Raw genomic sequence first — 21,497 nt, 5'->3', positions numbered from 1 at the left:
GTGGGCAGATGAATCTGTTACCGAAGAGCAGTAAGGAGTTCTCCTCCAGCGAGTACTGGCAGCAGTTCTTCCAGCGCAGGGGGGAGCGGGTCTTCGAGTGGTATGGCGGATACTTGGAGCTGTGTGGTGTGCTGCACAAATACATTCAACCGAAACACAAGGTGTGTACATGGACTGCTGGCTGCCTTCCCTTCTCTCACTCCCTCCTGTGAGCTCTGCATTAGGGCTCCAGCACAGAACCCTGTGTTCAGTTTCCTATGGATCTGAATGCAGTAACACTCCAAGGCCTGGCCTCCTTCACATAGTGTTCAAGGCTCCATTCACCCTTGTGCGACTTGGGGAAAAAATAAACTTGACAAAAGTCACATGACAAGTTGCAACCCATGTATTTCAATGGAAGCTGTTCAAATCCATGCAACCAAAGTTGCAGCGACTTTAAAAAGGTTCCTGTGCTACTCATGTGACTTTCATGTGACTGGAGTGATATAGACTGCAATGTAAACTCTCAAAAGTTACATGAAAGTCGCATCTTAACCATTTGATTTACCCCCCTTCCTGACCGGGCCATTTTTTTGCGATACAGAGCTGTTACTTTAACTGACAATTGCGCGGTCGTGCAATGCTGTACCCAAATTAAATTTGCGTCTTTTTTTCTCCACAAACAGAGCTTTCTTTTGATGGTATTTGATTGCCTGTGCGGTTTTTATTTTTTGCGTTTATAAACAAAAAAAGATTGACAATTTTGAAAAAAAAAAACTACACCTTTTGACTTTTTGCTATTAAACATGTCCAGTAAATAATCAAATCTCTACATCAATTTAGGCCAAAAGGTATTCTGCTCCATGTCTTTGCTAAAAAAAAAAATCCCAATACATAAACGAATTGACTTGCGTGAAAGTTATAGCATTTACAAATGGCAGTAGATATGCTTTTTTCTTTTTTTTTAACTAGTAATGGCGATCAGCAACTTATAGCAGGAATGCGGCGGGCATTCAGACACTGGGGGAGAACTGACTTTGTGTCACTGACATCCCCAGTGACACCAATACAGTGATCAGTGCTAATAAAAAAGCACTGATGCTGTACTAATGGCACTGGGCAGGATAGGGTTAACATGTGGGGCGATCAAAGGGTTAACTGTGTGCTGCTTTACTGTGTGTGTGTGCTTTACACTGTAAGCACACTGCTTTGTATGGCTCTGCTATGCAAAGCCATACAAAGCAGTGTGCAGGAGCTGACAGGGAAGAGATCTGTGAACGCCAGGTGCTCACAGGGAATCACGGGCTGGGACCCAGTGATTGACAGCTGAGCCCGTGAATGGCAGAGTGGGTAGGGCGCGCACGCCCCCTACCCAGAACTGCAAAATCATGTATATATATGAGATTTTTCGCACCTGTGCCTCCCTGTAGCAGTATTTCTGCTATACGGTGGTGCGGAAGAGGTTAATGTTATCAATGCAACAGTAAAGCCAAAGTCGCACCCATCCAAAGTTACATCAAAGTCACAATGGAAATCGCACGACTTTGGAGTTACATAAGTGTGAATGAAATCTGTGCCTTTTGCAGGGCTGTGTTTACCAGCACAGTGATGGACAGGTGTTCCGGGCATCCCGTTGTCGGCTGTCCCATAGCAGTTAATTGGGATGCAGCGGTTGCACGGACACAGCTGCTGCTGCCATTATGACATCTATGTGGATGCTTCTATCCAAACACAACCTAGGGTTCATTTGGGACTCTGCGCCCCCACCAACAGGAATGTCACATTGGGAGCAGCAGCTGTGCCCGTGCATTTATTGCATCCCAGTTAACAGCTATGGGACAGCCGACAGAGAGATGCCCTAAACGCCTGTCCATCCCTGTGCCGGTAACCATGGGCCTGCACGGATTAAAATGCCCAGTGTGAATGAGGCCGATGGACCCATACGCACTGGGTCCATCAGCTGCAGCCACCGGGATTGTGTGTAAAACTGACAAGCGAACTCCTGTCTATTAGGTGGAAGCATTTTGGGCGGCTGCACTACTGCTTAATTGCTTTCATATACCCCTGGTATCGGTGCCGCTGTCATGTATTCCGGACTCTGGACTGGCATAGCGGGTGCCTCCGGGCTAATGGGGAGAGAGGCCCTGCTCCCTGTCCCTGGTTGAGTCATTCACTAGGCAGCTGTACAAGTGCGGAATGATCTCAGCCTTCAGTGATTCTAAGGCTGGGTTCACACTGATGCAGTGCGGAATTCGCAGCGAATTTTGCACTGCATCAGAATCGCACCCCGTTCTTGTGAACCGCTGCAGGTGTGTATGTTAAGTTAATAACACCCCGAAATCGGTCCGCAAAACGCGGTGCGATGTGCAGAATCGGATCACATAGGTGTGAATACCCATGCGATCCGATTCTAGTGCGGAACAAAAAAAAATTGCGGACCATTTGCACTTCGGACCAGGTTTTTCTGCAGGATCTTTCTGCCAGCACCATCTGGTGTACATTTCATTTTGTTAGGCATATGTGCATATACCCTTAAGAAACTTCACTCTTTCAGTCAACATTGACTATGTTTAATCCTTATGCTGCTAGCAATAGATAGGAAAGTATATTGCATTTACCTGTTTTAAACTTTTTTTTTTTTTATATACATTTCTTCAGTTACACCCTAGATTCTGTGCCTAGGCAAATGATGTCCTACATCCCAGGAATCTTTAGGGGGGAGGAGGGGCTTTCTTGGCTAAGCAAACACCCTGTTTGCATGCCTGAGCTAAGAGCAGATGGATTACAGGAAGTAAATGCTACAGGAATCATCTGCCCTTACTCAAGATGGCCACAGCTAAAAATGCTTGGGCTGTTTTTCAAAGTGATTTCTCAGCAAAATAAAAAATTAGACATGGATGGATGGGGGAGTTTGCTTTGAATATTAAAAATGAATTAAATAGTGTTTTTGATTTGTGTTGCTCAGATGCAGTGTAGTTAATTTTTAAGGACTTATGCACATGGATGCACCTGGGAGCCACATTTGTTCGCTTTCAGTCACAACCTGTACAAGTCAATGACAGGCTCTAATTTTTACGTTCTAAAACCAATAAAAAAAACTTATCTCCCTAATCACTATCTTCTCTAGAATGTACACTGAGCTGCACATGCACATTCTCCGTACCCCTAAGTGACATCTGAAGTCCTGCATCCAGAAGAATCAGAGAAGATGATTCCAGTGTCAGGAGGTTAGTATTTGTGGACTTCAGTTCTGCTTTAACCCTCCTCTACTTTATCCAAAGTTTTATCTTTAAATATACTTTCACTAGAGCGCTTTACCGAGCTTTAATAAGTGTTGTAAGAATTAATTATGGGAAAAAGGAAAGATCCTTTCACCACCTACTCTACACTGCATTCATTCAATGATAGAAGGTGGTGACAGGTCCAGGTTTTACATAACTGGTTTGTACATCTTGTTTCTTGCAGGTGCTAGTGGTGGGCTGTGGCAAAGTGAAAGGCTATATGATGCTGGATGCCAGAATCTGACCAATATTGTTTTGAGTGAAGTGGTCATTCGCCAAATGAACGAGCAAAATGCCAAACGAAGACCTCTGATGACATATCAGTTGATGGATGCCACACAGACTACATTTTCTGATTCTCACTTTCAGGCTGTGTTGGATAAGGGGACATTGGATGCCATACTCCCTGATACAGAAGAAAGAACTCTGGAAACTGCTACAAAGTTGCTGGTTGAAATTGGTTGTGTCTTGCAATATGGCGGACGATATGTTTGTGTATCTTTGGCTCAAGGCCACGTCTTGGACAAACTAGTAAATCAGTTCTACCAAGGTGGATGGATGGTTCGAGTTCATCAAGTATCAGAAGCAGCAGCAATGAGTCTGGCAGTCAGTTTCCTTTACTAGTATTTTTATTTGTGATGCGACTGATGCCAGGGTTTCCACAAGTCTTGGAAATTATGGCTAAGGAGGGCGCCAAGCCGCTGCGTTGTTCAAGCCCTGATGAACTAATGGCAGCAGTGAAAGAACAACAGCAATATGCACTAATCCGTAACCGCCTGAACCAAAATCAGAGTTCTCAGGAAGTGTCATTAGACTTGTGTGATGGAGATTCTGGAAGAATTTGTTACACCTTTTATGTGGTAGATAGTCTTACTGTAGGACTATCTCATGCCAATTACTTTGCAATATTTATAAGTAAGCTGGGCTTTCTTTTTTTTTTTCTTCTTCTTATGTCCTAATATTCTTTCTGTAATATTCTGCACTTAATGTAATATGAATAAGTCAAAGTCCGAACACCACTTTAAAGGGGACTATAATTAGCTACTCTTCTAAAGGATTTCCCATTTTAAATTTAAAGGAATTCACATACAATACAAATTCAGATGTTATATGTATGTATATATGTATGTGTCTCTATCTATATATATTCCCTTCTAGATTGTAAGCTCGAAAGAGCAGGGCCCTCGATCCCCTCATGTTTTGCATTGTATTGGTATTGTTTTGTCACATGTTCTGTCCCCCTTTGTAATGTACAGCGCTGAGTGAACTATTGGTGCTTTATAAATACTGTATAATAATAATATCTTCTTTTTTTTTTCCCTTTAATTTTCTATTTTTTCCATTTTTCTTCTTTTCTCTTCTGTCAGCATCTTACTAACACTCAAATCCTGGTAGCAGTGGTGCTTAATTAAAGTAGAACTCTAGGTTTAATTTAATTTTAAATATTTTTTGGGGCCAAGCTGGTCCAAACAAACCATTTCCATTACTAAAACATACACCTGCTGTATAAACTGTATGTTACTTCAGCTGCGTGCAGCATACAGTGTTGTGTTCCAGGCAGTCAGCTAGAGACTTTCTGTCCCATTTCCAGGACAAAAACAAGTTAGCCTGAGCTTTGCTCAACCAGTCATAGAAGGCCTTGTATTAATTCTAAAAATGCAAAGCTTCATGTGAATGGCTGAGCAATGCTCATCCTAGCTGGATATTGTTCCAGGAATAGAGCAGGAAGTCCATTACTGCTGCTAGAACACAGCGCTCTCATTGCCATCTTTAACGCAAGGCAAACTGGCAGCTGCCCCGGGCCCAATCGTTGTGGGGCCCAAAAGCAGCTGCCCCTTGAGCCCTTTGTCTTGAAGGATCCCGGTGGCAGCAGGAGCAGGGGGAAGGCGAGCATCGAGGGCAGCTAGGATTGAGAGCCTATGAGCAGGAAGACTTCCCCTGACACTGAGCAGCAGCGGGTGCAGCATCCCCAACGGCGGTGCCTCCCAGAGCATGGAAACCTCTCGGCTCACAGCTCCGACAACTAGGGGACAAGCTGACCAGGGGCCCAGAGGACAAGGATGGGCTGGAGTGCAGATAGCCAGAGGCCACAGAGCAGGGGAACGAGCAGATCACCCAGAATCAGAATGGCCGCAGCCCGCTGCTGTCAGGTACAGAGCATCACACATACCTACTGGCAGACGGACTGGGACAGGGAGGCACGGGAGGAACTGAAGACAGGGCTAGGGTCTCTCTCTCTCACACCTCTCACCCCACCCCCTTTCTCCCCCTCACCTCTCTCTCATACCCCTCTACCCCCATTCTCCCCCCTTCCCAACTCCCCTTTCTCCCACCACCTCTCTCCTCCCCCCCCCCTCCTTATTGAATTTTGCTCTCCACCTGCCCTGGGCCATACAATAAGTAGCAGCTAGACTCAAAATAAGTTTACTACACCAGATCAGGCAGTGATTGTGATTGGTTGCCAGAGGTTACAGCATATCCTTACTGATTAGTTGCTAGAGGATACAGCACATAATTTCTGCTTGCTGATTGGTTGCTAGAGGTTACTGCACATCATTACCGCTCACCCATTGGTTGCTGGGGGGGTAGCTTGTGATCAGTGGCAATGGTGGTGGTGGGTGCAAACGGGATGAGTGACAACTTCAGACTCCACTTAGAGCAGAACTAAAGTCTATATTTAAAATGCAAGCAGTAGACCTTTTACCGCAGATGATACACACAATGGGGGTTAATTAATAAAGCTGCAAAATCTGGTGCAACTCTGCATAGAAACCAATCAGCTTCCAGGTTTTATTGCCAAAGTTTCATTGAACAAGCTGTTATAAGATGCTTGGCTGCCATGCACAGCTGTACCAGATTCTGAGGGCTCTAGTTTTAGTAAATCTACCCCACTGTCTCTGCTGCAACAAAATAAAAATGTAGACCAAGGATTTCCTGGTCACCATTATGCATTAAAGGTTTAATTTCACTTAAAATAGTTTGTTGGGCCAAGCTGGCCCAAACGCACTATTTCCATTACCGATGCATGCGCCTGCTGGCAGTGCTGTATTAACTGTATGCAGCATTAACTGCATACAGTATACAGCACTCAGGGCCATCTTTAACCGTTAGCCGCCCGGCCAATGGCCGTTTGGCGGCTTGAAAAGCGCTGCAGCTTTCCGGGTGCACGCCATTTGGCGTGCTCCCGCACATGCGCGGTTTGCGCGGTTGCAGAGCGACGCAGCAGTGCAATCTGTCACCGCCCGTGCACCTCGGACACGGCCGATGACAGATCCGAGTACCGGCTCCCGTTGCTGGTACCATGTGACCTGCTGTGACCAATCACAGCAGGTCACATGACAGTTGTATACAATGGATGGCTTCATTCATGATGCCATCCATTGTATACTAGTGCCCAGCTGTGAATGGTCACAGCTAATCACATGCACATGTCATGTGATTAGCTGTGACCAAATCACAGCTAAGCACAAAAAAAAAAAAAAAGCTGAATGAATCGATTTCATTCAGGTAAATGCTTGCTTATAGCAAAGTAATTCTTTGCTATAAGCAAATTGTGTAAAAAAAAAAAAATACTGATCACTTCCCCAAAGTAGTACAGTGTTACTATGGTAACATTGTACTATTTTGGTCATAGTAAAATATGAAAAAAAATCTTAAAAAAAATGTAATAAAAAAGTAAATATAATAAAAAAAAATTAAAAAAAAATATATATATTTTTTTTCATACTGTCACCAGTCAGTGTCGCTGTTCACCGCCATGCCAGTTATATGATGACGCTGTACTGCACTGGTGACAGTATGTAAAAAAAAAAATAGTGAAAATAATTTTTTTAATTTTTTCATTTTCCGAAAAATTATGACAAAAAAATACAACTTCAAAAAACTCGCCATGCCTCTTATGAAGTACGTCGGACTGTCTACTCTGCAAAAAGGGGTCATTTGGGGGATATCTGTACTGTTCTGACATTCTTGGACCTCAAGATATTAGATTGGCTGTCAGTACTTCAGGATTGATCAATATTCAGATCTATACCATAGTTTGTAAACTCTATAACTTTCCTACAAACTAAAAAATACATCCTAATTTGGGTTATTTTCACCAAAGACATGTAGCAGAATACATCTCGGCCTAAATTTATGAAGAACAATTATTTATTTGTAAACTTTTATAACAGAAAGAAACAAAAATGTGGTTTTTTTTCAAAATTTTTGGTCTTTTTTTGTTAATTTAGCAAAAAATAAAAACCCCAGCGGTGATTAAATACCACCAAAAGAAAGCTCTAGTTGTGTGAAGAAAATGATAAAATTTTAGTTTGGGTACAATGTTGTATGACCGCGCAATTGTCATTCAAAGTGTGAGAGCGCTGAAACCTGAAAACTGGCCTGGGCAGGAAGGTGTAAAATTGCACGGTATTGAAATGGTTAATAATGATTCCCGGAACAACTGGTCAAGAAAATATATCCCTCTCTACCTCCACTAATGAAAGCCCTTCAGTTTCACTAATTCTGGATACCCAGGATTACCCCAAATGGGGGAAATGTCTAGAAACCCACTGATGCTTAGAGTAGTCTTAAAGCATCCCATACTGGAGAGCCAACTCCAAGTGGGAGAGTGCCGGAAGAACTGGGTTGGTTAATACAATCAGCCTAGCCACTGAGTCTGAGTGATTTAAGAGCCCTTATCCAGTTAGTTGCTGAAGCTGTGCCACTAGGTAATACATTCTAGGATGTGGGACGGGTAGCCATATTGTAAGGCCGACAGACTGATTCTGGCCTGTTGTTTCTTCCATATTAGATCTAAAAATTGGGAGTCTATTCAGGAGAACCACAACTTTGCTATCCATATAGGGGAGTTGTGAAAAACATATAGGCGCTGCGGTGACCAAATCATTTTGATCAGGTTTACCTGCCCTACCACTGATAGGGGAAGCTTACGCCAGGCCTTACATTTCGTTTTGTGCTTATCTAGTAGCGGAGCCAGATTTAGTTGTAGGTACTGATTAGGATCAGGGGAGACATATTTAAAGGACGTAGTGACCGGTATCTGTGAGGTACAAGCTGGTAGGGGCAAATTTAGTGTCTCCAGGGGCATAAGGGCAGATTTATTCCAATTAATGATGAAACCGGAGTATTTCCCAAATCAAGTGATAAGATCCATGAGTGCCTTCAACGAGTTGGCTGTGTCACCTAAATGTAATAGGGTGGTATAGGCATAGAGGGATATCTTTTCCTCTGTGTTTCCTCTGTGGACAGAGTTGCAGATCATAATGGCCAGAGGCTCTATTGCCAAGGCAAGAGCAGGGGGGAGAGGGGTCACCCACCCCTGCCAAGTGCCCCTTGGAAAGTTTGTTATTTATGTGAAGTCTGTCTAGTTAATACAATTGATGCCCAAGCCAGACCTAGAGAGTACTTCCCAAAGATAGGGCCATTCTACACTGTCAAACGCGAGAATGGACCTCCTTCCCCCAGGCTGATCCTCATGAATCCGTGTACCAATGACCTTAGCCTGGTCACCAAGACTCGAGCTAAGAGTTTAATGTTTCTATTCAATAAAGAAATGGGGCAGTACGAGTATGACAAAAGCTTCTTTCCAAGGTTTCGGGAGTAAAATAATTATAGCTTCCTGCATAGAATTCGGCAGTTCTTTTTTTGTAATTTTCATTTTTTTTTTAATTCTATAACTTTGATTGAACTAATATCTTATAATCTTGTTATTAAAGTTGTCACTTAGGCAGTTCCTGTTAAAGGGAGACAACGCCCTGTCCCCCCCTGAATGGTTTTCCTGCATTTTCACTCTGGCACATTTGCTTTCAGTAAGCTTTGTAAAAACTTACTGAAGCACATGGTGCACAAATGCTTGTACTGGGCAGTGACATACCCACACAATCATAGTACTTTAGCAAACTAAAGCAGCTGTAATCCCTAACTGGATGACATAGTAACCAGGCAACTTTTTTAATTTTTAGGAAGTATTTGTGGGCTAGAAAACACACAGGTCAAACTTGGATTTAACTTCTATGTGAGGTGAACATATTTTCTTTACTGTAGCTCTTATTACATCCAGGGTGATCTTTGTCAGTCACATTCTTGAAACTTGCAGTTTAAGAAGTTACTGCTAATAAGACCCACTATTGCAAAAACCAGGTGTATAGGAAAAATATAGTGGCAAGGTCACCCACCCCCAAAACACTAATAAAATCATACAAGGATGAAAATAAGTTACATTGGGAAGTTGAATATCTATTTTATATTTTTTTGTTACTGCAGTTACTTTTGGATTCCTGTTTTCCAGTTCCCCAGGGAAGAGAAACAGAGTGGCTGTTTGGTTCTGAACCTGGATGGAGACAATTGGCTAGAAGCGTTGGGTTCAGTCGTCTGATAATCGTGGCCTTGCATAGGGATCAGCACTTTGAAAGCATGGATTGTATTCAGTCAGAGCTGTCTGCTAAAGTTCTAGAACTAGCTCTGTCAGGATTGGCAGATAACCAGCAGGTAAAATTGTGTGCTGCCACCACTGTAGCCCACTGAGTTTGGAACCTTAAGGCTAATTATCTCTAAAACATAAATGCTGGTCTCTAGGTTATTTAGAAATACCTGTCCTTGCTTTCTCAAAGAAATACTGAATTACTGTGGCGATAATATTATGTTTAAGGTGGCCAACTGAGTCAAAGTAATTCTTCTCTGTCCAGTCTTTACTCTACTCTGAAAAATGCAAATGCTCTAGTGGATATAGTGCCATTATAGGGCAGATAGGCAAAAGATGTAGAAGAGCTACAGGTGCAGATCTGGTTACTGACCTGAACAATACAATACAGACTCACCTTGTACAGATTCTTCCCAATCACACACTCCCTCCATTAGTACAGATCCCCGGTAACCACCAGTACAGACACCCCAGTACACCTCCTGAAGTATAGACAACCCTCAGTAAAGACATCTTGGTGCGGACCCTCCCCAGTAAGGACTTCCTCAGTGCAGTCACCCTCAGTACAGATCCCCAGTACAGATTCCTCATTGCAGAAAACCCAAGTGGAGTCCCCCTCAGTTTAAACCTTCCCAATGCAGATTCACCCTGTACAGTCCACATAAGTACAGACCCCTCCTGAGTACAGACCCTTCCATAGACACACCCAGTACAGAACCCCTGCACTAATGACCCACCCAGAAAACACAACCCTCAGTACACAAACCATTATTGCACACACATTTGCTGTGTTGCTGATGCTCTGGTCAAAAAGGTTCTGCTGTCTGTCCTCCGTAGAGGGGTATACCTTCTTCCCCGTTTTACAGTCGAGACGGCGCACACAGACGGGACAGCAGTGCAGAGTTCATACTCTTCCAGTCCCCTAGAAGGATCGGCCTCAAGCGGAGATCTGCCTAGGTGAAAGATCAGCCGCGAAGGATGCAACCTCTAGGGGGTGCTGAAACAGTATAGAAATTCATGTATGACTTTCACATCAAAGATCAAAAATGCATGCTATTTTTGAAACACCGTGCTCTGCAAAGTATGGTAGTGTGCTTCAATGCAGTTAACTATGGACATGACCCTATGCAGACATTCCAAGGATAGACACTCTCAGTACAGAATCGCCTTGTACAGGTCACCCCCCAACTACAGATGCCTCCAATGGAAAAGACCCCCCAGTAACCACCAGTACAAACACCCCTCAGCACAGACACTCCAGTGCACCCCCAGAAGTATTGACACTCCTCAGTGAAGACATCCGAGAGCAGACCCCCTTCAGTAAAGACTACAAATTCTGAATCAATCCTCTGCCCACTGCTTTACACCCTTTTTTAGCAAAATTTCCACAACAGGGATTTTTAGTTCACATGTATTTCAATACATGTTTAAGGTGGCCAACTGCGTCAAAATAATCCTTCTCTGGCCAGGATCTACTCTACTCTGAAAAATGCAAATGCTCTAGTGGATATAGTGCCATTTTAGGGCAGATAGGCAAAAGATGAAGAAAAGCTACAGGTGCAGGTCTGGTTACAGACCTGGACAATGCAATACAGACCCACCTTGTAAAGATTCATCCCAATCACACCCCCCCTCCATTAGTACAGATCCCCATTAACCACTAGTACAGACACCCCAGTACACCTCCTGAAAAAAGACAACCCTCAGTAAAGACATCTTGTGCGGACCCTCCCCAGTAAGGACTCCCGCAGTGCAGTCCCCCTCAGTACAGATCCCCAGTACAGATTCCCCATTGCAGAAAAGCAAAGTGGAGCCCCCTTCAGTTTAAACCTTCCCAGTGCAGATTCACCCTGTACAGTCCAAAGCAGTACAGACCCCTCCTGAGTACAGACCCTTCCATAGACACACCCAGTACAGAACCCCTGCACTAATGACCCACCCAGAAAACACAACCCTCAGTACACAAACCATTATTGCACACACATTTGCTGTGTTGCTGATGCTCTGGTCAAAAAGATTCTGCTGTCTGTCCTCCGTAGAGGGGTATACCTTCTTCCCCGTTTTACAGTCGAGACGGCGCACACAGACGGGACAGCAGTGCAGAGTTCATACTCTTCCAGTCCCCTAGAAGGATCGGCCTCAAGCGGAGATCTGCCTAGGTGAAAGATCAGCCGCGAAGGATGCAACCTCTAGGGGGTGCTGAAACAGTATAGAAACTCATGTATGACTTTCACATCAAAGATCAAAAATGCATGCTATTTTTGAAAAACCGTGCTCTGCAAAGTATGGTAGTGTGCTTCAATGCAGTTAACTATGGACATGCCCCTATGCAGACATTCCAAGGATAGACACTCTCAGTACAGACTCGCCTTGTACAGGTCACCCCCCAACTACAGACGCCTCCAATGGAAAAGACCCCCCAGTAACCACCAGTACACACACCCCTCAGCACAGACACCCCAGTACACTCCCAGAAGTTTTGACACTCCTCAGTGAAGACATCCGAGAGCAGGCCCCCTTCAGTAAAGACTACAAATTCTGAATCAATCCTCTGGCCACTGCTTTACACTCTTTTTTAGCAAAATTTCCACAACAGGGATTTTTAGTTCACATGTATTTCAATACATGTTTAAGGTGGCCAACTGCGTCAAAATAATCCTTCTCTGGCCAGGATCTACTCTACTCTGAAAAATGCAAATGCTCTAGTGGATATAGTGCCATTTTAGGGCAGATAGGCAAAAGATGAAGAAAAGCTACAGGTACAGGTCTGGTTACAGACCTGGACAATGCAATACAGACCCACCTTGTAAAGATTCATCCCAATCACACCCCCCCTCCATTAGTACAGATCCCCAGTAACCACCAATACAGACATCCCAGTACACCTCCCGAAATATTGACAACCCGCAGTAAAGACATCTTGGTGCGGACCCTTCCCAGTAAGGACTCCCTCAGTGCAGTCACCCTCAGTACAGATCCCCATAACAGATTCCCCATTGCAGAAAAGCAAAGTGGAGCCCCCTTCAGTTTAAACCTTCCCAGTGCAGATTCACCCTGTACAGTCCACATCACTACAGACCCCTCCTGAGTACAGACCCTTCCATAGACACACTCAGTACAGAACCCCTGCACTAATGACCCACCCAGAAAACACAACCCTCAGTACACAAACCATTATTGCACACACATTTGCTGTGTTGCTGATGCTCTGGTCAAAAAGATTCTGCTGTCTGTCCTCCGTAGAGGGGTATACCTTCTTCCCCGTTTTACAGTCGAGACGGCGCACACAGACGGGACAGCAGTGCAGAGTTCATACTCTTCCAGTCCCCTAGAAGGATCGGCCTCAAGCGGAGATCTGCCTAGGTGAAAGATCAGCCGCGAAGGATGCAACCTCTAGGGGGTGCTGAAACAGTATAGAAACTCATGTATGACTTTCACATCAAAGATCAAAAATGCATGCTATTTTTGAAACACCGTGCTCTGCAAAGTATGATAGTGTGCTTCAATGCAGTTAACGATGGACATGACCCTATGCAGACATTCCAAGGATAGACACTCTCAGTACAGAATCGCCTTGTACAGGTCACCCCCCAACTACAGACGCCTCCAATGGAAAAGACCCCCCAGTACACCCCCAGAAGTTTTGACACTCCTCAGTGAAGACATCCGAGAGCAGGCCCCCTTCAGTAAAGACTACAAATTCTGAATCAATCCTCTGCCCACTGCTTTACACTCTTTTTTAGCAAAATTTCCACAACAGGGATTTTTAGTTCACATGTATTTCAATACATGTTTAAGGTGGCCAACTGCGTCAAAATAATCCTTCTCTGGCCAGGATCTACTCTACTATGAAAAATGCAAATGCTCTAGTGGATATAGTGCCGTTTTAGGGCAGATAGGCAAAAGATGAAGAAAAGCTACAGGTGCAGGTCTGGTTACAGACCTGGACAATGCAATACAGACGCACCTTGTAAAGATTCATCCCAATCACACCCCCCCTCCATTAGTACAGATCCCCAGTAACCACTAGTACAGACACCCCAGTACACCTCCTGAAAAAAGACAACCCTCAGTAAAGACATCTTGTGCGGACCCTCCCCAGTAAGGACTCCCGCAGTGCAGTCCCCCTCAGTACAGATCCCCAGTACAGATTCCCCATTGCAGAAAAACCAAGTGGAGTCCCCCTCAGTTTAAACCTTCCCAATGCAGATTCACCCTGTACAGTCCACATAAGTACAGACCCCTCCTGAGTACAGACCCTTCCATAGACACACCCAGTATAGAACCCCTGAACTAATGACCCACCCACAAAACAAAACGCTTAGTACACAAACCATTATTGCACACACATTTGCTGTGTTGCTGATGCTCTGGTCAAAAAGGTTCTGCTGTCTGTCCTCCGTAGAGGGGTATACCTTCTTCCCCGTTTTACAGTCGAGACAGCGCACACAGACGGGACAGCAGTGCAGAGTTCATAGTCTTCCAGTCCCCTAGAAGGATCGGCCTCAAGCGGAGATCTGCCTAGGTGAAAGATCAGCCGCGAAGGATGCAACCTCTAGGGGGTGCTGAAACAGTATAGAAACTCATGTATGACTTTCACATCAAAGATCAAAAATGCATGCTATTTTTGAAACACCGTGCTCTGCAAAGTATGGTAGTGTGCTTCAATGCAGTTAACTATGGACATGACCCTATGCAGACATTCCAAGGATAGACACTCTCAGTACAGAATCGCCTTGTACAGGTCACCCCCCAACTACAGACGCCTCCAATGGAAAAGACCCCCCAGTAACCACCAGTACAAACACCCCTCAGCACAGACACCCCAGTATACCCCCAGAAGTAATGACACTCCTCAGTGTAGACATCCGAGAGCAGACCCCCTTCAGTAAAGACTACAAATTCTGAATCAATCCTCTGCCCACTGCTTGACACACTTTTTAGCAAAATTTTCATAACAGGGATTTTTAGTTCACATGTATTTCAATACATGTTTAAGGTGGCCAACTGCGTCAAAATAATCCTTCTCTGGCCAGGCTCTACTCTACTCTGAAAAATGCAAATGCTCTAGTGGATATAGTGCCATTATAGGGCAGATAGGCAAAAGATGAAGAAAAGCTACAGGTGCAGGTCTGGTTACAGACCTGGACAATGCAATACAGACCCACCTTCTAAAGATTCATCCCAATCACACCCCCCCTCCATTAGTACAGATCCCCAGTAACCACCAGTACAGACATCCCAGTACACCTCCCGAAATATAGACAACCCGCAGTAAAGACATCTTGGTGCGGACCCTTCCCAGTAAGGACTCCCTCAGTGCAGTCACCCTCAGTACAGATCCCCATAACAGATTCCCCATTGCAGAAAAGCAAAGTGGAGCCCCCTTCAGTTTAAACCTTCCCAGTGCAGATTCACCCTGTACAGTCCACATCACTACAGACCCCTCCTGAGTACAGACCCTTCCATAGACACACCCAGTACAGAACCCCTGAACTAATGACCCACCCACAAAACAAAACGCTTAGTACACAAACCATTATTGCACACACATTTGCTGTGTTGCTGATGCTCTGGTCAAAAAGGTTCTGCTGTCTGTCCTCCGTAGAGGGGTATACCTTCTTCCCCGTTTTACAGTCGAGACAGCGCACACAGACGGGACAGCAGTGCAGAGTTCATACTCTTCCAGTCCCCTAGAAGGATCGGCCTCAAGCGGAGATCTGCCTAGGTGAAAGATCAGCCGCGAAGGATGCAACCTCTAGGGGGTGCTGAAACAGTATAGAAACTCATGTATGACTTTCACATCAAAGATCAAAAATGCATGCTATTTTTGAAACACCGTGCTCTGCAAAGTATGGTAGTGTGCTTCAATACAGTTAACTATGGACATGCCCCTATGCAGACATTCCAAGGATAGACACTCTCAGTACAGAATCGCCTTGTACAGGTCACCCCCCAACTACAGACACCTCCAATGGAAAAGACCCCCCAGTAACCACCAGTACAAACACCCCTCAGCACAGACACCCCAGTACACCCCCAGAAGTAATGACACTCCTCAGTGAAGACATCCGAGAGCAGACCCCCTTCAGTAAAGACTACAAATTCTGAATCAATCCTCTGCCCACTGCTTTACACCCTTTTTTAGCAAAATTTTCACAACAGGGATTTTTAGTTCACATGTATATCAATACATGTTTAAGGTGGCCAACTGCGTCAAAATAATCCTTCTCTGGCCAGGATCTACTCTACTCTGAAAAATGCAAATGCTCTAGTGGATATAGTGCCATTTTAGGGCAGATAGGCAAAAGATGAAGAAAAGCTACAGGTGCAGGTCTGGTTACAGACCTGGACAATGCAATACAGACCCACCTTGTAAAGATTCATCCCAATCACACCCCCCCTCCATTAGTACAGATCCCCAGTAACCACCAGTACAGACACCCCAGTACACCTCCTGAAAAAAGACAACCCTCAGTAAAGACATCTTGTGCGGACCCTCCCCAGTAAGGACTCTCGCAGTGCAGTCCCCCTCAGTACAGATCCCCAGTACAGATTCCCCATTGCAGAAAAACCAAGTGGAGTCCACTTCAGTTTAAACCTTCCCAATGCAGATTCACCCTGTACAGTCCACATCAGTACAGACCCCTCCTGAGTACAGACCCTTCCATAGACACACCCAGTACAGAACCCCTGAACTAATGACCCACCCACAAAACACAACCCTCAGTACACAAACCATTATTGCACACACATTTGCTGTGTTGCTGATGCTCTGGTCAAAAAGATTCTGCTGTCTGTCCTCCGTAGAGGGGTATACCTTCTTCCCCGTTTTACAGTCGAGACGGCGCACACAGACGGGACAGCAGTGCAGAGTTCCTACTCTTCCAGTCCCCTAGAAGGATCGGCCTCAAGCGGAGATCTGCCTAGGTGAAAGATCAGCCGCGAAGGATGCAACCTCTAGGGGGTGCTGAAACAGTATAGAAACTCATGTATGACTTTCACATCAAAGATCAAAAATGCATGCTATTTTTGAAACACCGTGCTCTGCAAAGTATGGTAGTGTGCTTCAATGCAGTTAACTATGGACATGACCCTATGCAGACATTCCAAGGATAGACACTCTCAGTACAGAATCGCCTTGTACAGGTCACCCCCCAACTACAGACGCCTCCAATGGAAAAGACCCCCCAGTAACCACCAGTACAAACACCCCTCAGCACAGACACCCCAGTACACCCCCAGAAGTAATGACACTCCTCAGTGTAGACATCCGAGAGCAGACCCCCTTCAGTAAAGACTACAAATTCTGAATCAATCCTCTGCCCACTGCTTTACTCCCTTTTTTAGCAAAATTTCCACAACAGGGATTTTTAGTTCACATGTATTTCAATACATGTTTAAGGTGGCCAACTGCGTCAAAATTAAACTTCTCTGGCCAGGCTCTACTCTACTCTGAAAAATGCAAATGCTCTAGTGGATATAGTGCCATTATAGGGCAGATAGGCAAAAGATGAAGAAAAGCTACAGGTGCAGGTCTGGTTACAGACCTGGACAATGCAATACAGACCCACCTTGTAAAGATTCATCCCAATCACACCCCCCCTCCATTAGTACAGATCCCCAGTAACCACCAGTACAGACATCCCAGTACACCTCACGAAATATTGACAACCCGCAGTAAAGACATCTTGGTGCGGACCCTTCCCAGTAAGGACTCCCTCAGTGCAGTCACCCTCAGTACAGATCCCCATAACAGATTCCCCATTGCAGAAAAGCAAAGTGGAGCCCCCTTCAGTTTAAACCTTCCCAGTGCAGATTCACCCTGTACAGTCCACATCACTACAGACCCCTCCTGAGTACAGACCCTTTCATAGACACACTCAGTACAGAACCCCTGCACTAATGACCCACCCAGAAAACACAACCCTCAGTACACAAACCATCATTGCACACACATTTGCTGTGTTGCTGATGCTCTGGTCAAAAAGATTCTGCTGTCTGTCCTCCGTAGAGGGGTATACCTTCTTCCCCGTTTTACAGTCGAGACGGCGCACACAGACGGGACAGCAGTGCAGAGTTCATACTCTTCCAGTCCCCTAGAAGGATCGGCCTCAAGCGGAGATCTGCCTAGGTGAAAGATCAGCCGCGAAGGATGCAACCTCTAGGGGGTGCTGAAACAGTATAGAAACTCATGTATGACTTTCACATCAAAGATCAAAAATGCATGCTATTTTTGAAACACCGTGCTCTGCAAAGTATGATAGTGTGCTTCAATGCAGTTAACTATGGACATGACCCTATGCAGACATTCCAAGGATAGACACTCTCAGTACAGAATCGCCTTGTACAGGTCACCCCCCAACTACAGACGCCTCCAATGGAAAAGACCCCCCAGTACACCCCCAGAAGTTTTGACACTCCTCAGTGAAGACATCCGAGAGCAGGCCCCCTTCAGTAAAGACTACAAATTCTGAATCAATCCTCTGCCCACTGCTTTACACTCTTTTTTAGCAAAATTTCCACAACAGGGATTTTTAGTTCACATGTATTTCAATACATGTTTAAGGTGGCCAACTGCGTCAAAATAATCCTTCTCTGGCCAGGATCTACTCTACTATGAAAAATGCAAATGCTCTAGTGGATATAGTGCCATTTTAGGGCAGATAGGCAAAAGATGAAGAAAAGCTACAGGTGCAGGTCTGGTTACAGACCTGGACAATGCAATACAGACGCACCTTGTAAAGATTCATCCCAATCACACCCCCCCTCCATTAGTACAGATCCCCAGTAACCACTAGTACAGACACCCCAGTACACCTCCTGAAAAAAGACAACCCTCAGTAAAGACATCTTGTGCGGACCCTCCCCAGTAAGGACTCCCGCAGTGCAGTCCCCCTCAGTACAGATCCCCAGTACAGATTCCCCAGTACAGATTCCCCATTGCAGAAAAGCAAAGTGGAGCCCCCTTCAGTTTAAACCTTCCCAGTGCAGATTCACCCTGTACAGTCCACATCAGTACAGACCCCTCCTGAGTACAGACCCTTCCATAGACACACCCAGTACAGAACCCCTGCACTAATGACCACCCACAAAACAAAACGCTTAGTACACAAACCATTATTGCACACACATTTGCTGTGTTGCTGATGCTCTGGTCAAAAAGATTCTGCTGTCTGTCCTCCGTAGAGGGGTATACCTTCTTCCCCGTTTTACAGTCGAGACGGCGCACACAGACGGGACAGCAGTGCAGAGTTCATACTCTTCCAGTCCCCTAGAAGGATCGGCCTCAAGCGGAGATCTGCTTAGGTGAAAGATCAGCCGCGAAGGATGCAACCTCTAGGGGGTGCTGAAACAGTATAGAAACTCATGTATGACTTTCACATCAAAGATCAAAAATGCATGCTATTTTTGAAACACCGTGCTCTGCAAAAGTATGGTAGTGTGCTTCAATGCAGTTAACTATGGACATGCCCCTATGCAGACATTCCAAGGACAGACACTCTCAGTACAGAATCGCCTTGTACAGGTCACCCCCCAACTACAGACACCTCCAATGGAAAAGACCCCCCAGTAACCACCAGTACAAACACCCCTCAGCACAGACACTCCAGTACACCCCCGGAAGTATTGACACTCCTCAGTGATGACATCCGAGAGCAGACCCCCTTCAGTAAAGACTAGAAATTGTGAATCAATCCTCTGCCCACTGCTTTACACCCTTTCTAGCAAACTTTCCACAACAGGGATTTTTAGTTTGATTGCCCAAAAGTTAATCCCTTCCTGCCTAGTGTCATTCATACCCTGTTTCCCCTAAAATAAGACCTACCCCGAAAATAAGACCTAGTACTATTTTTGAGAATTGCTAAAGTATCAGACCTACCCTGAAAATAAGACCTAGTTGTGATCAGGGCTTTTTTTTTCAGCTGGAATGTGGCAGAACGCCTTTCCGCCACCTCTGGCTCTGGCACTGGCCCTGCGCACACCCATATCTACCGTCTCTTATAAACACAAGCGTGGCTCAACTTACAGCACCATCCGCTCCCACAGAACCTCCCTACTTCTGTACTCAGTGTGGGACAGGGAAGGAACAGATATATGCGGGTGCACTATGCAGTGTGTTTAGGAGTGGGGCTTCTCCTCCTGCAGCCTAATGCATGGAAGCCAATGCCTTAGGGGTAATCACCGGCCAGTGGGGAAGTGGCGGAGTGGTGAGTAAGTGTGCTTGGTGCACTGTGTGGGAAGACCCAAAATGGGAGTTACTATAAAGAGAGGCCGGCTGCTGACAGCTGTGTTTTGCAAAGCTAGCTAAACATATGAGGGCAGTGGAGGGGGATGTGCAAAGGTGAGCTACAGTCAGGTGTTGCAGAGGTAAATTGAGTCAGGTGAGTTGCAGACAGGGTGCATAGGTGAGCTGCGGCTGGGGGGGTGCAGAGGTGAGCTGAGTTGCAACCCACCTTTGCACCCCCCAACCACAGCTCAGCTCTGCATCCCACGTCTGCAACTCACCCCTGCACTCTGTCTGTGGCTCATATCTGCACCCTGTCTGAAAGTCACCTGTCAAGTCAAATCTGCAGCACCTGACTGCAGCTCACAACCCCCCATAGTAACCCTCATCCACAACTGCCTGCAGCTCACCTCTGCACCCCCTGTCCACACCTGGACATTTAAAAAATAAGACCTACCCCAAAAATAAGACCTAGTGTGTTTTTTGGAGCCAAAAAAAATATAAGACAGTGTCTTATTTTCAGGGAAACACGGTAGTGTCAGTGCTTTTTATTAGCAGTGATCACTGGGGATGTCAGTGGCAGTTAGTTCCCCCCAGTGTCAGAATGCCCACCGCAGTCCCACTATAAGTTGCTGATCGCCGTCATTACTAGTACAAATGAAAATTCCAGTATATATACACCGCCATTTGTAGATGCTATAAACCAGTTAATGTACATGTATTTGTAGCAGAATACATTTTGGCTTAAATATATGACGAAATTTGATTTTTTTACATTTTTTTAAATTGTGTTTTATAGCAAAAAGTCAAAAATATTTTTTTTTATTTCACAAAATTGTCGGTCTTTATTGTGCAAAAAATTTAAAAACCCGTACAAGCGATCAAATACCACTGAAGGAAAACCCTATTTGTGGAGGGGAAAAGGACATAAATTTCAATTGGGTGCAGTGTTGCATGACCGTGCAATTGTCAGTTAAAGTAACACAGCACCAAAAATGTCCTGGTCAGGAAGGGGGGGGGGGGGGGGGGAATCCTTAGGTGGGTAAGTGGTATGTGAGCCTGAGTGTGATGGAGCCATGTCCCAGACCTGCACTACTACAGGAATAAAGAGGCTGCAAGGTCATCCTGCAATCATCTGCTTCTTCCCATGTTTATCTATTGCTGCTTCTACAGATCAGGGGGCTGGCTGTGCACACAGGAGATCGATCCTATGAAAGACCTGTACATACACATGACATTCTGTCCCATCACCCGCCGATGATTGCAGACCACAGCTCCGCCTCCAACAAACCGGGAACAATCATACTGGTGTAACGGCGGCAAGATAAATATCCCATGAAAATCTGTATCCCCTGAAGCAACTGCGCATGCGCTTGTTTAAGGCACACCAAGCCTTCGGGGGATACCGAGTTACATGGGATATTCATCTTGCCGCTACACCGGCCTACGGATTCCTCTCTAGATCCACGCTCACTGAATGTCAGTGTTCATCAGCTGCATGGGGGGGAGGTCCCAATAACTACTTCACCCCAATTACCTCACCGATCATTCATATATATACTAATATAAAAGATACACTGTACTC

At 45.3% G+C, this 21,497-nt stretch overlaps 1 pseudogene; it reads left to right on the top strand.

The window, feature by feature from the left end:
* The first annotated feature begins 8 nt into the window (after positions 1 to 8).
* Positions 9 to 21,226, top strand: LOC149467509 (eEF1A lysine and N-terminal methyltransferase-like; annotated as a pseudogene).
* The last annotated feature ends 271 nt before the right edge of the window (positions 21,227 to 21,497 follow it).

Source organism: Staurois parvus, unplaced genomic scaffold (assembly GCF_062004578.1).
Source record: "Staurois parvus isolate SC_StPar_1 unplaced genomic scaffold, SC_StPar_1.0 ptg000106l, whole genome shotgun sequence".
Lineage (NCBI taxonomy): Eukaryota > Metazoa > Chordata > Amphibia > Anura > Ranidae > Staurois > Staurois parvus.
Note: the sequence above shows the minus strand (reverse complement) of the source record. Positions and strands in the feature narration are given on the sequence as shown.